Source organism: Pseudophryne corroboree, chromosome 3, assembly GCF_028390025.1.
Source record: "Pseudophryne corroboree isolate aPseCor3 chromosome 3, aPseCor3.hap2, whole genome shotgun sequence".
Lineage (NCBI taxonomy): Eukaryota > Metazoa > Chordata > Amphibia > Anura > Myobatrachidae > Pseudophryne > Pseudophryne corroboree.
The window spans coordinates 129,186,917-129,197,843 of NC_086446.1; positions in this window are offsets into that span (position 1 = coordinate 129,186,917).

Consider the following 10,927-nt stretch of genomic DNA (forward strand, 5'->3'; position numbering starts at 1 on the left):
GAATTTATACGGCAGTACCACTGGAATTATACAGCAGTTCCACTGGACATATACGGCAGTATCACTGGACTTATACAGAAGTATCACTGGACTTATACGGCAGAACCACTGGACTTATACGGCAGTACCACTGGACATATACGGCAGTATCACTGGAATTAAACAGCAGTACCCCTAGACTTATATGGCACTACCCCTGAATTTATACAGCTCACCACTGAACTGACATATACAACAGTACCCCTAGACTTATACGGCAGTACCTCTAGACTTATACAGAAGTACCCCTGAACTTATACAGCTGCACCACCACTGTACTGGACTTATACGGAAGTACCCCAAGACTTATATGGCAGTACCCCATGACTTATGCAACAGTACCCCTGAACTTATACAGCTGCACCACTGTACTGGATTTACATGGCAGTACCCCAAGACTTATACGGCTGTACCACAAGACTTATACAGCAGTATCCCTGGGACACCACCACTGTACTGATGTAGGACAACACAGCACCACTGCAATGGACTGGACTTATACAGCTACACTGGACATGGCAGCAGAGGACACCACCACTGTGACTGGACTGATGCAGCACAAGACACTACCACTGTACTGATGCAGGACATTACAGCACCACTGCACTGGACTTATACAGCTACACTGGACATATGGCAGCAGAGGACACCACCAATGTTAGTGGACTGATGCAGCATAAGACACTACACTGGACTGAGCAGCACAAGACAGCACTGGAATCGCCACCCTACTTTCCCGCACAGACACTGAGGATGGAGACACCTCCTCTCGCTACACACTCCAATTCCAGAGTGAAAATGGTGGCGACACGCGGCTCCTTATATGGATTCCAAAACCCTCAAGAATCCGACAGCGAGATTATGAAGTTTTGCCTCGTTCTGGTTTCCGAGTCTGACGGGAAGTCCCGTACCAGGCTCGGATCTGGGCTTGGGACGTGAAGTTCAGTAGGGTTCGGTTCTCTAAATATTACACATCACATGATCATGACCTGCCCATTATGTTATTGATTTATTTATACTTACCTGTTCTAGTAATGATCATCTTGTATGCAGACAATGCACAGGGCTCAGACGGGATGCAATTAATTTGCAGGCGGTCGGGGTCCCAGCGTTCATGATATCAATGCCAAAATCCCGCCACAACAGGGCTATTCCCACTTATGTACAGTTTAAGATATAATGTCACTGTGAAGATATGAGGCAGGGGCTAAATCTGTATTTATGGCGTTTCAATCTTTATAGAATTTAATGTTCTTTTTATTCCCTTTGTTCCATTATCTATCAGGCTTGTGTCACTATTAACCCATGTGTGTGTTCATTTCGTTAGCCTATATAGTGCTGTCATGTTATGTTATTTTAGGAGGATGCCATTCTGTGTATGAAGTTAGAAATTATCATTGATAATCCTGTTTAACCAATCTATTATCCTTATAAGGTCACAAAGGAAATAAACATGAGGGACAGGTAATCTCTCTCTGAAGATGCTCCTCCACAGGGGACAATCAGGATTTAAACCAATTTCCCTATCATTGTTCTTTCTGTTTACTTTACTCTGTTAAACCCTGGGCTCTGACAGACAACTCGGAGCCTGACCCAGCATGTGGTCAGCAGGAGAAGGCCAGCTGTGGGAGGGAGGAGGAAGATACCTGAAATGGGATCCCACCAATCAGGAACCTGTGTATCCTCCCCAGGTGAGCACGGCATGATGGGTATTTGGAAGGTTTTAAAAGAGGTTGCGCAGGTCATCTCCTGATGTTAGTCGCAGGACTTTGGCTAAGGGGTGATTCACTGCCAGGGTACCTTGTGGAACACTTCACCAGTGCTGTGAGGACTTATACACATTTACTACTGCATGGACTAATCTGCTATCACTGCTGTGTGGGCTCAGTGATAGTTCTGCTGTGTGGACCTGTTTATCTGTAACTTCTGTGTAGAATTGCTGTGGACCTAAATCCTCTACTGGGACTTACTATCTGGACTGCTAGCTGCATATTGTTTTGGGGCTATGTTTGCTTCTGTTTACTGTGAGTTATCTACTTCTATGTGTCATGAGAAATAAACCATCACTTTGGTTTCATCGGCTCTGTGTCTGAGTGATTAGAAGAACCCCGTATCCTCACATTTGGTGGCAGCGACAGTGGGATCATTCATTCACCAACCAATGAGCACAGAAAGCAGCACTGGAGTAAAAATTATCTATCCGCTAACAAGGTAAGTGTTGCAAGGAGTATGGAAGTTGCCCAAGTCAGGACATATGTAGCAGAGATCCAGGAAGCAAGGAAGTTGGGTGTGGACCAGAAGCAACCCCGTATATTGGTGCTGAGTGATGGGGGCATGCTATTTGCAAAACAATCTGAGATGGACTTTATTAAGGGAAGTCAGGAGAACTTCCCAGATGTGGTTGGAGAATGGTCCAAGGAGACTGGGGTGAGTAACTATTACTATACCACTTCACTGCCTGAGCAGCAAACACCACAGGAACCCTCAAACCTTGCAATACTTTTCCAGGAGCATAGTAACATACAGATGTAGCCACCTTTATCTTGACTGGCTGAGGCATTTGTCCCGATCGAGCGTACGCAGCGTACTGGGGCGTAGGGAGGCGCTCCTAGTCACAGAGAGGCGTACCTAATCGCACGGAGGCAGATAGAGCGTTTGGCGTTACCTTTACGTGTAATACCTGCGATCATCCACCAGATGTCGCCTTTTACAATCACCACTGTGCATGCGTGTGGTCTCCTATAAAATACAATACTGAAATATATGATAAGGACTACTTTACTAAGCGTCTCATTACGCTGCATACAGTAAATACTCATTACACTGCATAATTTAATACAGTAAATACTCATTATGCTGTATTATTTAATACAGTATATATGGTACAGCATACAGTATATGATCCATCTACAGTACTTTATGAATATGTGAGCATCCAAGTCCCGCAAACAAAACAACATAAATCCAGTAGTGTAAACTGTCGCAAATGGACGTGTTAGAAGTTCACTATTGCCTCTTGAGATTAGGGGGTAAATTTACTAAGATTCGTAATTTCCGAAAAAAGGTCAAAGTTCAATCACGAATGACATCGACAGTGTAAAACTGCAACTTTTTGAATTGATTACGATGGATTTACTAAGCTGTCGTATTCGGGTTTTTCTTTTCTTCCGATGTCGATGTCATTCGTGTTTTTTTTACCTAATTTTACGGCAGTGATTAGCAAAACACTGCCGTTTTTTTTTACAATCAATCTCGGCCGGATCTGTGTGATCCGTGCTGGGGTTCTTATTTTTTTTTAATTTAATTAAACAATGTAAAATTAAAAAAAAAAATGCGTGGGGTCCCCCCTCCTAAGCATAACCAGCCTCGGGCTCTTTGAGCCGATCCTGGTTGCAAAAATATGGGGGGAAAAATGACAGGGGTTCCCCCATATTTAAGCAACCAGCATCGGGCTCTGCGCCTGGTCCTGGTCCCAAAAATACGGGGGACAAAAAGAGTAGGGGTCCCCCGTATTTTTACAACCAGCACCGGGCTCCACTAGCTGGACAGATAATGCCACAGCCTGGGGTCACTTTTATACAGCGCCCTGCGGCCGTGGCATCAAAAATCCAACTAGTCACCCCTGGCCAGGGTACCCTGGGGGAGTGGGGACCCCTTCAATCAAGGGGTCCCCCCCCCCAGCCACCCAAGGGCCAGGGGTGAAGCCCGAGGCTGTCCCCCCCCATCCAATGGGCTGCGGATGGGAGGGCTGATAGCCTTTGTTGTAAAATAAAAGATATTGTTTTTAGTAGCAGTACTACAAGTCCCAGCAAGCCTCCCCCGCATGCTGGTACTTGGAGAACCACAAGTACCAGCATGCGGCGGAAAAACGGGCCCGCTGGTACCTGTAGTACTACCACTAAAAAAATACCCAAAAAAAGACAAGACACACACACCGTGAAAGTATAATTTTATTACATACATACACACATACATACATACTTACCTATGGCCCCACGCAGGTCGGTCCTCTTGTCCAGTAGAATCCAAGGGTACCTGTTGAATAAATTATACTCACGAGATCCAGGGGTCCAGGCTCCTCGGCAAATCCAGGGTTAATCCACGTACTTGTTAAAAATAAAAAAACGGTATCCCGACCACGAACTGAAAGGGGACCCATGTTTGCACATGGGTCACCTTCCCACGAATGCCAGAAACCCACTTTGACTTCTGTCTAAGTGGGTTTCTTCAGCCAATCAGGGAGTGCCACGTTGTAGCACTCTCCTGATCAGCTGTGTGCTCTTGTCCTCACTGACAGGCAGCACACGGCTGTGTTACAATGTAGCGCCTATGCGCTACATTGTAACCAATGCTGGGAACTTTCTGCCCTGCGGTTGACCTAAAGTGACGTCACCGCTGAGCAGAAAGTTCCCAGCATTGGTTACAATGTAGCGCATAGGCGCTACATTGTAACACTGCCGTGTGCTGCCTGTCAGTGAGGACAGGACCACACAGCTGATCAGGAGAGTGCTACAACGTGGCACTCCCTGATTGGCTGAAGAAACCCACTTAGACAGAAGTCAAAGTGGGTTTCTGGCATTCGTGGGAAGGTGACCCATGTGCAAACATGGGTCCCCTTTCAGTTCGTGGTCGGGATACCGTTTTTTTATTTTTAACAAGTACGTGGATTAACCCTGGATTTGCCGAGGAGCCTGGACCCCTGGATCTCGTGAGTATAATTTATTCAACAGGTACCCCTTGGATTCTACTGGACAAGAGGACCGACCTGCGTGGGGCCATAGGTAAGTATGTATGTATGTAATAAAATTATACTTTCACGTTGTGTGTGTCTTGTCTTTTTTTGGGTATTTTTTTAGAGGTAGTACTACAGGTACCAGCGGGCCCGTTTTTCCGCCGCATGCTGGTACTTGTGGTTCTCCAAGTACCAGCATGCGGGGGAGGCTTGCTGGGACTTGTAGTACTGCTACTAAAAACAATATCTTTTATTTTACAACAAAGGCTATCAGCCCTCCCATCCGCAGCCCATTGGATGGGGGGGGACAGCCTCGGGCTTCACCCCTGGCCCTTGGGTGGCTGGGGGGGGGGGACCCCTTGATTGAAGGGGTCCCCACTCCCCCAGGGTACCCCGGCCAGGGGTGACTAGTTGGATTTTTGATGCCACGGCCGCAGGGCACTATATAAAAGTGACCCCCGGCTGTGGCATTATCTGTCCAGCTAGTGGAGCCCGGTGCTGGTTTTAAAAATACGGGGGACCCCTACTCTTTTTGTCCCCCGTATTTTTGGGACCAGGACCAGGCGCAGAGCCCGATGCTGGTTGCTTAAATATGGGGGAACCCCTGTCATTTTTTTCCCCATATTTCTGCAACCAGGATCGGCTCAAAGAGCCCGAGGCTGGTTATGCTTAGGAGGGGGGACCCCACGCAATTTTTTTAGCAAAAATAAGCACTTTCACACCCCTTCCCACTGATATACATGCACGGATCTCATGGATCCCTGCATGCATCTCAAATCACGGATAAAAAAAGCAGGTCTGTTTTTTTTTAGGACTTTTTTACGAGTTGTAATTTTTCACGGCAGTGTTTTGTGTTTTTTTGCTTTGCACTTCTTAGTAAATGACCGAGATTCATACTTAAACAGCCGCGTTTTGACCGATGGTGTATTCATTCGTAATTTTTAACCTAAACTAGCAAAAAATTACGAATGCCCTCATCACTGCCGTGATTAGTGTTTAGTAAATGACCGAGATTTACCGAGATGACACTTTGATGAAAAAACGGCATCTCGGTCAAAATCGTGAGCTTAGTAAATATACCCCTAGGAATTTTGTACATTATGTTAGCGTCCTAATCCCATAGCCATTACAGCATTATCAAAACCAATGGATTTATTCATCTGTCTGCAGCGAAGTGGTGAAGTGTTCCGCTTCCTATACTCAGAGTCCCGAGTTCGATTTTTAAAGTACGAATGCATGTTACTTTTTTACAGGCACTTTATTATTTTTTTATTCACATAAACCAGGGCAAAGCTGCAGGAGCGGTTCTACTGTTAAGGTTCTATGCACCGTACAGTACACATACAATTCTGTAGCAGGGCAGACTCAATAGAAATGGCTACCACCTATGACTCCTTGCCCCACGGAGGCCCTGGGCTATGGAACAAGCAACAGTCCAGATTTTGCAGACTATGGGGCAATGCTGAAGGAGTGTCACAATCCCCTAACTAAAATACACAGAGGCGATAGGAATAAGCGAGGTCTATACACATTACGGTACACCGGACTCAATCGCACAGCACACTGGCAAAATGGCCGCTGCCCCTGAACCCCCACCATGTGGCAGGCAGCGCTCGGATATGGAGTGAGAGATGGCAAAAGTTTTGCAGGAAACGGGGAAATGCTGAAGGAGCATCACAATCCCCTAGCCAAAATATACAGGGGTGATAGAGATAAGCGAGGTCTATGCACATTACTTTACACTGGGCTCGATCGCATAGCAAACTGACAAAACACAAGTTTTACATAAAGCAGGGCAAAGCTGCAGGAGAGTTTCTACTGTCAAGGTTCTATGCACCGTACGGTACACATACAATTCTATAGCAGGGCAGACTCAATTGAAATGGCTACCGCCTGTGACTCCTAGCTCCATGGAGGCACTCGGCTATGGAGCAAGTAACAGCACAGATTTTGCAGGCTACGGGGCAATGCTGAAGGAGCGTTAGAATCCCCTAGCTAAAATACACAGGGGCGATAGGGATAAGCGAGGTCTATGCACATAACGATACACCGGACCACATTGCATCGCAAAGTGATAAAATGTCCGAGGCACGTGAACCCCTGCCTTGTGGCAGCACTCAGCTATGGAGCGAGCAACTGCATAGGTTTTGCAGGCTATGGGGTAATGCTGAAGGAGCATCAGAATCCCCTAGCTAAAATACACAGGGGTGATAGGGATAAGTGAGGTCTATGCACATAACGATACACCGTAAAGTTCCCCATGGTTTTGATTATGCCTTTTCTTTGAACACAGTATTTTCCACTTCCTCGCCCTACCCTCATCCCACTTTCCCCTTCTTCCCTGGGAGCCTGCAAAGTACATGCAGTAGACAGGGAGGGAGTTACAAGACATGTGCAACAGTATACTACTGTATGTAGGAAAATCCCCCACCCACTCTGATTTATGTGAAACCTGTGTGCACCCTTCCATTGAATGTATAACAAAGAAAAAATAATAATAAAGTGAATGTCACGGGAATATATATATATATATATATATATATGTAAAAAAGAAAGGTTGGCACTTTGGGACTCAAACCTGGGACTCTCAGCATGGGAGGTGGGAGCCTTCATCGCTAGGTTGGTATGGAAGGGGAGACAATTAGCTGCTGGAGGGTACCAACCCCAAGTTTCTGTGACCCCCACAAGGCTCATGGCAAGCGTCGGAACCCATGGTGGGTCTGAATTAACGGGCCCATTATAGTCTATGGGAAAATGGGTCCACTTTGTGTACTGATATCTCTGGTTCTGGGTGTCCCAGAGACTCAGGACTGGTACCATACAAAAGAGGAGACTCTTGGCTTTCGGGGCAGACCACTAGTTTATGTGACATTGGAAAGGGAAACCGGAAGCAACCGTTTATCGGGTCCCCTTCAGTTGTCCGCCTAGCTTGCACAGGATGCAGGGTTTAGTACACTAGTAGAACATACTGTACAGAGATACTAAGGACGGTGATTTGGCATCTAGGAACTTAGAATCCCCTAGCTAAAATGCACAGGGTCGATAGGGATAAGCGAGGTCTATGCACTTAACGATACCCCAGACCCCATCGCATAACAAAGTGACAAAATGTCCAAGGCACATGAACATCCACCTTGTGTCAGCACTCAGCTATGGAGCGAGTGACGGCATAGGTTTTGCAGGCTTTGGGGCAGTGCTGAAGGAGCGTCGGAATCCCCTAGCTAAAATACACAGGGGCGATAGGGTTAAGTGAGGTCTATGCACATAATTCTACAAAACGGGGGTTCATGTGCCTCGGACATTTTGTCACTTTGTGATGCGATGGGGTCTGGTGTATCGTTATGTGCATAGACCTCGCTTATCCCTATCGACCCTGTGTATTTGAGCTAGGGGATTCTGATGCTCCTTCAGCATTGGCCCGTTCTTTGAACACTGTATTTTCCACTGCCTCGCCCTACCCCCATCCCACTTTCCCCTTTTCCCCTGGGAGCCTGCACAGTTCATGCAGTAGACAGGTAGGGAGTTCCAATCAGATTACAAGACAAGATTTATGTGAAACCTGTGTGCACCCATCCATTGAATGTATAACAAAGAAAAAAAATTATAATAAAGTGAATGTCACGGGAACTCGGACGCTCATACTGTACATGTATTTCAAAAGCACGGTGTTTATGCATTGTACATACTTCCTTTTACACAATTACTTGCGTCTCCATACACAATCTTGCGTCTGCATACACAAGTGTTTTAACATGTTCGTTTGTGTCTGTATAAACTATTTATTTGTATTGAGAACTCTCACCGTCTGACCATTGGTCACCATCTATTAACATTACAGTTGTCACTGACCATTTGCCAAAGCTGTAGATCAATCCGCCGGTATACGATCGAAAGTACTGGATTAGTGAAGCATTAGCCACCCAGTGGTGGAGATGTGTAATGCATGCTGAGTATCTAGAATCGTCTCAACGCGCCTGCCTGTGATTAAACTCAGCAAGCTAAGCTATCGCCTTAGCGTGACTAAACATCTGTCTAGGCGGATAATCGGTCAAGATAAAGGTGGCTACATCTGTAGTACATAGTAACATAGTCAGTGAGGTTGAAAAGAGGCAAACTGCCCATCGGGTTCAACCTGTATTCTGTGTTAAGCTATTCATATCATAATGTGCCTGTTGAAGTAATGTCTTAGTACCAAATGACAACAATGAGTCTTACCACTCCCAAATAATGTAATGTCAATATGTTAAATGCTATAGCCCTGGATACATCTACCAGTTAGGAATTTGTCCAATAAGCTTTTAAATACATTTGCAAAGTCTGCCATTATTACCTTCTCCGTAAGCGAGTTCCAAATCTTTATTGCCCTTACCATCAAGAATCCTTTCCTACGTTGTGTACCAAAATTCCTCTCCTCAAACCCAAGCGAGTGCCCACGCGTCCTATAAAGAGTTCTTTTAATAAACAAACCTGCTGCTAGCTCCTTGTAATTACCCTTTACATATTTGAAGATATTAATAATGTCTCCTCTTAGATGCTTCTTTTCTAGTGTATACAAATTTAACCTAGCAAACCTTTCCTTGTACTCCAGGGACTCTAACCCTTTAATCAGTTTAGTAACTCTTTGAATTCTTTCTAGTTCCCCTATATCTTTTTTATAATACGGTGCCCAGAACTGAACACAATGGGGGTCACCCGATTGCTCTCTGCAGTTTCTCACAGTGCAGTGATCGGGTCGGAACTGCGCATGCGCCGGTGCACATGCCAGCCATTGTTGCCTAGCGATTGCCTCTGAGGCAGAGGCGGTCGCTGGGCGGGGGGATAGACGGCGGTATTACGCCGCTGTTTAGGTGGCCTGGTCCGGCCAACGCAGGCATGGACAGACTGTTGGGGGGGTGGGCCGCGGTGGCTGCATGACATCACACGCAGCTGCTGCGGGCCGGGGAGCGACAAGTAGCTCCCGGCCAGCACACTAATGCTGCGCTGGTTGGGAGACACTCTTGAAGTGCAAAGGCATCGCCACTGTGCGATGCCTTTGCACTTCTGCAGGGGGCCGGCACAGACATGCGGGGCGGACTAGCCTTGTGCTGGGCGACCCCCCGCATGTCAGTGTGAATGATCGTAGCTGTGCTAAATTTAGCACAGCTACGATCAACTCAGAATGACCCCCAATATTCCAGGTGCGGACGAATCAATGATTTGGCTTCCTAAAATTGCTCTGACTGTACAGAACACCCACACCGCAGGCCAGTCAGCACTAAGCTATGACTGTGGTCAGCTTTGTCAAGAACTGCAGGCAGTCCTTGGTCGGTGGATCCAAACGAAAGGGCTAGAGCCAGTAAAGGCAGCGTTGCTTGAGATTTTACCCAGCCTTCCAGATTGGCTGTCCAAGTGGAAAGCCAGAAAGTGTGCTGAATCAGGGGCCAAGGAGACCCAGCAATCGAGGATCAGTGATAACATACTTTAGACAAATCTAGAAGCGGTGCCACCACTGTGGACAATGGGGGCATCTCCATAGGGAGTGTCCCAAAAATAAAGATCAATCTGACTATTCATCACACACGGGGATGATTGGCAGGAGCCACCCCCGGGAAAACAAACACTACCACCCTGATACACCAGAGGCGAGGGGAGTATATGCCCCGGGCCGGTTCTACACCTTGTGGCGCCCAGTGTGAAACTTTCCACTGGTGCACCCCCCCCTCCCGCGGTAAAACAGTTTGTGCGAGCCGGAGGCGCGCGCCCAAAAATAGGGGCATGGCCACAGTTATGCCCCCAGATTTGCCCAAAGTAGTTGTGCCCCCCCAGTAGATTTGCCCCCTGTAGCTGTGCCCCCAGTAGCTGTGTCCCCATTAGTTGTGCCCCATCGCTTGTTGCTTTGCCCCCAGTAGCTGTGCCCCCTGTTGCTTTGCCCCCAGTAGATTTGCTCCAGTAGTTGTGTCCCCTGTAGTTGTGCCCTCTGCTGCTGTGCCCCCTGGAGTTGTGCCCTCTGCTGCTGTGCCCCCTGTATTTGTGCCCTCTGCTGCTGTGCCCCCTGGAGTTGTGCCCTCTGCTGCTGTGCCCCCTGTAGTTGTGCCCTCTGCTGCTGTGCTCCCTGGAGTTGTACCCTCTGCTGCATGCCCCCTGGAGTTGTGCCCTCTGCTGCTGTGCCCCCTGGAG